Here is a 6611-nt window from a genome sequence, read left to right on the forward strand (position 1 = left end):
GGATGGGAGGGGTAAGAGGACCCTGAACTGAAGAGTTCATGGAGAGTTCAGCTTTCCTTCTTTCAATATGAACATACTTACATATACACACATATAACAAAAGCTTCCATCATGTATATATAGCTGGGCATACAGATACAGGGTAAATACAAGTTGACAACTCAAAGGTAATAATCATGTTCATCATTTCTGAGTACTCAAATTAGTATATCTAAGAGCTACCATATCAACTGATATAGGCTAGTGTCATTTGGTTCAGGGAAAAAATATTTACAGGTCATTAACTAACTATAATATTACAATCCATTACAGAAAAAGTCTGCTCCCTTGGAAATATTTAAAATGAATATCAATAGAATAGTAATAAAAATGCCCGAGAGCATGAGACTAGACAAACAGCTTCCCAACTCCTTCTCAGCATGTTGTACACAAGAAGCTAAGGCAGGGTTTCACAACTTCCCCTTGCATTCTCAGTACAAACAGAACTCAGAGAGGCAGTGCAGAGACAACTGTGGTAAAAATTCTGCTGACTTGTACTTCACATACCAACAGACATAACAAAATGCAGAAGGCAAGCTAGCCACCACCTTTGCTTTCTCACTGGCCTTTATAGGTCATCTGTTTTTTGGTTTTTGATTTTGGTTTGTTTGTTTGGTTGGTTGGTTTTTTTCATCAATCTGAGCAATAGGAGAAGTCAGGCAAATTTACTACAAATACTTCCTGTACACACATAATGTGAGGGTAACTGAAAATCCAAATTTAAAAAAAAAAAATTAATTTTATAGAAAGACAATGAAATGTCTGCACGGTTTTTCCGGTTTGGTTTGGTTTTGGCAAATGCTGTAATTGAAAGTGTAAAACCAACCAGTGACACCTCTGGTTAAAATTTATGTCTGAGGACTATCCCAAAGGAGTGATTTTTGAGGAATAATACGCAGCCTTCAATTTACTTTATCACAGCTGGATATGAAGTTAAATCCCCTGGCTGGTATTTAACCACCCAGAACCAAGCACCAGATGGCTTATCTTCACCTCAACCCGACAGCTGTGTCCTGATATGCACAGCTGGTCTTCACATTCAAATGACAATGTTTAAATGATAACATTATGTAATGCAGAAAAATGTGTTTGGGTAGCACTGGTCTTGAACAGTTGCTCTTAATAGTGAATGCTCGGCCTCCATAGTAATTCACATGCCTTCTATCTGTGTTGATGGGTCTTGGCTGGAGAAAAGAGTTTACAGCCACATGGAACCATTCCAGTGCCATTCATATTGTACCACTTTGTCTGTAATGATTCTCCCGGGTATGCACCACGTAAGCCTCTTCCTTCACATAAAACACAGCACAACAGTTTCCATTCTGAGGCAGCAGACTCTTAAAACTCTGTGATAATTAATAGATAATGCCTTCTGCCAGAATGGAGGAGTTAAAAGGTGCTTGGTAGAAAGCAGCTGCTGTAGAAATCTCCCTCCAGTGTTGCGATGTTATTGTTCATTTCTAAGTTGAATTGTTGTTGATGTCATCAGATCAACAAACACAACTAATTCTAAAATTCAGCACTTGGAAAACATTCATGAAGTGTAACTCTCAAAGAAAATATATTTGAATATATTTCAGACACATGAATATTTGACACATTTCAAATATAAGATGGATGACTATATGTGCAAGGTCTTAATGAAATATGGAGTGGTGAGTTTTCTGTTTTACAGTTTGACAGAGGTTCCTGATGCAGCTGCTCAAACCTTGATGAATGCCTGCACTACCCTCATGATAAAATGAAAGCTTATTCTCCTATGTATTCAAAGTAGGCATATATGTAAAGGGAAAATTGTATTTTATAGTAAGCCCTTCTCATAAATGATAGAGTATCTCACTGCTACTTTTAGTAGGTAGGAGTCATGAGTTAGTAGATATTGCAAATAAATAAATAAATAAATAAATACTCATTTTTTTTTTACATGTGGAATGCAGCCTTAGATGTAAATGTATGTGGAATGTTTTCTGTAAATATCTTTGAGAGAGAAGAAGGTGCTGTGAGTATCATTGTTGTTTGTGCCTCTGCCCCCTCCTGGGAATTCAAAAGAATACTCAAGTTCTTCATCAGTGTCTTGAATATATGAACATATGAGTCAGGGTTTGGCATGCAGAAGCCTGATTATATTTTCACAATTAATAACTTAATAACGACAAAGGCAGGGTCTATCCTTCCCTTTGAAATTCAAATGGACTTCCAGGTCAAATTCTAGAATTTGATAAACTTTCCCATTAAGGAAAGTCAAAACAGAAACAAAGGAGCCACACCAACTGAGTGGCTCAAGCTTCAAAATGGAGATAGATTCAGGTAAGTCTGTCATACCTGGTGTAGCATTTCCAAATTGTTTGTCAGTGAAGCCACTCATAGTCAAGGAGTAGGAATACTCAGCATGAAAGTGAAGAGAACAGGAGATGGAAACTGGTCAGGTGGAGCAGAGACCTCAAGGCAGCAGTTCCAAAATTGCCCCGACTGAAGCCAGAAATTCCAGGAGACAGTTTCTGGTTCCTTGTTATATCCTACTTGGAAGCTCTATGTGAGGGCATGGCTGAAAAAAAATGCCTTTTAGACATGTAGAAATAGCTTAGTCAGGATCCCCATTACATTCATACTGCAACTGATAACCAGAAGTCAGTGACATCGCTCACTCAAGGTAATGAAACACAGTCCTAGAACGCTATGGTCCCCAGTGGACAGTATATAAGCAGAGACTAAAAGCAGTGTGCTGCCCTGCACATCTGGAGAGATGCTGCCTTGATCTGGCCTGTGACTGGAGAGCCTCCACCCAGGATCTTCACCCTCCAATCAGAGACTTCTGTTAGAGACTGGACCTCACCTTTAGCTAAGATATGCCACAGGGGTGAGCAGCCATGGGAGATAGGCTTAGGACCAGAGTTAGAAATTTAGAGTATGAACATCGTGCCATGATCCTCAGCATAACAAAATATAGATTTAGTTATACTAGTTATGTGCATCTACATTCTTGCTCATGAGACAGGGGTTGATGCCTTTTGTATCACAAATTGTGCTGGTATACAAACCATGGCAGTATAAAATATGGCTGGCTGTGTTACGCTATAATCTAAGTACTGTAGAGAACCTTGAAGGCACAGTGCCTGCGTAGGTTCTACTCAGCTGGTGGTGTTTCAGCATCATAAGATGCAAAGGATTGTGGCATCATATTAGTCAAGATCAATGGAAACCTGTAATGTTATATCCCCAGTGCTGCAATTTCCAGCCAGCCATTAATAGGTGGAAATGAATAATTATCTACTGTCCATATCAGGTGGTTACTCCATATATCCATTTCACTATAGTAGGATAGGTTCGGAAATTCATCAGCACAGTCACGTTTGACCTACTCAGTTATGGGTAATCCAAGTAGTGGGTACTTAAAATAGTGAATTTGGGCATTTAAGATCCATATGGTGGTGGGATTTTATTCCAAGAGAGAAATGCTTTCATGGCATTCTCAGGTTAGGAGTTACAGTTGTGAAAAAAATGGTGGGACAGCATGGGTTTACTGTGACTGATGCTGGTGTCTCCTTAGTCAAGTAATCTGTCTCCTCATACTCATCCCAATATAGGTAATTGTATACATTTTTATTTGCAGTCCAGTAGTTTAATTGTACTGGTAGCCAAACACAGTATCCATCTGACATATGTATAAGCAAAGGAACGCTGAGAGGAACTTTGTGTTCTCTGATATTTCACACATGGAGTCTTCTATGCCTGGGATCTTAATCTTATTCTCCCCTTGCTCTTCATTGTAAGGTGGAAGGATGATTTAGGAGATATTTCTTTCTAACTGGGAGGTGTAGATGTCTAATGCTGCTGTGAAATTTCTTCAATTCTGTGTTGAATGGTATTTCAGTGGGATTCTCTCCTTAAAATTGGTGTTTCCACTTTCCTCTTCATCACTGGTGTCTATGCCTCTCAAAATTGGTACAAAATTGGCATTGGCTTTTCTCCAGTTATCACAATAGATGCACCAAACTGTATTCTCAATAGCTTCACAAAGAGCATATTGAGATAGAATGCATTCCTGGTGTTGTGAGGTTTAGGATAAAGTGTTCAATTGTCCCAGTACCCTAGTCAGAATCCATCCAAAGTGTGATAGGGTAAGTCACCAATATACTTTCCTCTTGGTTTATTTGTTATTGTAGCTGTGGGTATGATGGCTAATTTATCAATTGCTCCTGCTGCTATAGATATGGTTGTTGATGAAGGTGATGATGTCTCCAATTGTGATGAGTACAATGGTGTTGATGATGGTGGCATGAAACAATAATGTCAAAGAGCATTACCCCTAGCTAGCATTGGGTAATGCTAAACATAAAGAATTCAACAGAGGGACTTCAGGGAACAATGCCCTGGGGTCCTTGGTCCGGCAGATCAATATCATGGTGTTGTTGTGTCTTGTGTTCTATGAAGCATGTGTGTCATTTATTATAATCATTCTATGTGCTAGTTCCCTCTCTGTCTATGCAGAAGGCATAATGCCTAGTTAACATCAGAAGGTATCATGCCTAGTTAGCATCAATGCTGAATCAATTAACCCTAAGACAATTACTATCCTTATGAAAGCTCAAATATAGTATATTGGGTTAGGTCCTAGACACATTATGGTATAGATCATCTAATTTTCTAAGGTTAAGAGTCTCCTTCTTGTCTGTGGTCCAGATTCTATTGCCTGTTCTGGATCCCATGACTTCTGTCTCCTTTAAGGTTTGAGTATTTCTGTCCCCATAAACACATTCATGGGGAATTATTCTTTATGGTCTGGAGCAATCTCAAGGTTGTTCTAAGTATAAGTCTGATGCATCCTTTCTAATGGAGAAGCTCTATTTAATCTTGGTCTCATATTTTACTACTAGCATGCAATTTCAATAGTCTTTTTCAAGGGGGTGTCTTTGTATTGTAATAACTTGGTTATAAGCATTCAATTCCATCCTTCTATATATTTCTATATTCTATATTTGGGTTATATGCTGTATGGAAGTCCCATTGTATGTCCATAGTCTGGGAAACTATGGACTTTAGATCCTGTAAAGTGTATTCCTTGCTCTCACTCAATAATTACTAGACAGCCATATCTGGCTATCCAACATCAGAGAGTGTATATTACTGCCAACTCGTCTTTTTTTTTTTTGGCCTTTTTTAGCTAAGCCAAGTCCTCTGCTTATATCTACAAGGGTGCAGGCATATAGGCCCTGGTGAGCATTCAAGAGTCCAATGAAATCTATATGTAATTTTTAATTAAATTGTTTAGAAAACCATGTTACAAGTGGTATTCAATGTAATGTCTGAATCTAGTTTTAAGTGCAGGACAAAGGTGGCAGTCTCTAAAGGCCTATTTACAGGCCTGCCAAGATACTTTAAAGTTCTTTTTATCTAACCAGTGGAACAAAGCATGTATCTCTATATGTCCCAATTTTTTATGTAATCATAGGATTTTTTTCCTTGCTAATTATGTTAACATTCTCAGGTTTCTTAATCTCCCAGTTTGGGATCTTTTTAATGATTATTTTCATAGGCTTGTTCTGTTTTAATTTGGTTTTCTGTTTTTCCCTCATTTTTCAGTGTAAAGGCTAAACTTTCAAGTTTACCAATTGTGTAATCTGTCATCCTTGCTGATTTATTTCTAGCTTGTTACCTAGCAAGTTTTTACATTCTAGCCTTAAGTGACTATGATGCTACTTTGTCCATTGTTTCATTACTTTTCCATGTCTTTTGTCTTGCCTGTGTGAGCATCTATGTGGGCTACATAAATTTTTATGTCTTTACTAAATCTTGACATTTCCATCCATAACTCCCTTGATCAAATATCTTTGGCATTAGTGGTTCTTCATTTTGATGACTCGATAGCTATAGTATTGCACACGTACCATGAACCAGAAAAGGTATCGATTTCCCTTTTTCTTTTGCCTTCTATAGATGTTTGTATTATAGCCAGTAATGTTGCTATTCTGTCAGAGTTTTGTACTGATTTAGTGGGTCCTTCCTCAGTGATAGCCATTTCCTCGCCCTGACTATAGGCTACAGTTTTCCATTTAGTTTTGGTCCCATCAGTGGTTGATGAGCCATCAGCAAACCATGAAGTAGTCAAATGCTGTGACCATTCCATTAGTGCCTCTTTGGGAGAGTGTCGAGCAGTTTAGGGATGAAGATCATAAGCAACTGATCTATTTCCACTTTGCAGCACCGACCACTTTGCTACCACATCCTAGTCATGAAGGAATTCAGATATGTAAAAAGATTTTTAATCCAGTAACATGGCTGCTCTGGCAAGGGATCACATCCAAATATGTGATCTTGCTAAAATGTAGGCACACCACACACCTTTAATTCCTCTGGCTGGAATGTACGCCTTTGATCCACCTGGCTGGAATATCGACATGCATTTAGTACACACCTGTAATTCCAAGCAATAACATCTAATTGAAGGGCAGACAAAGTGACAAATTAGAGAAACATTTGACAGAATCACTCAGAGGTGTTATACACCTAACTCTCATGAGAGCAGACAGGAAAGATAAGATACTTAAAGAGCAGTGAGGGACAGAGAATGGAGT

Source organism: Mus caroli, chromosome 8 (assembly GCF_900094665.2).
Source record: "Mus caroli chromosome 8, CAROLI_EIJ_v1.1, whole genome shotgun sequence".
NCBI lineage: Eukaryota > Metazoa > Chordata > Mammalia > Rodentia > Muridae > Mus > Mus caroli.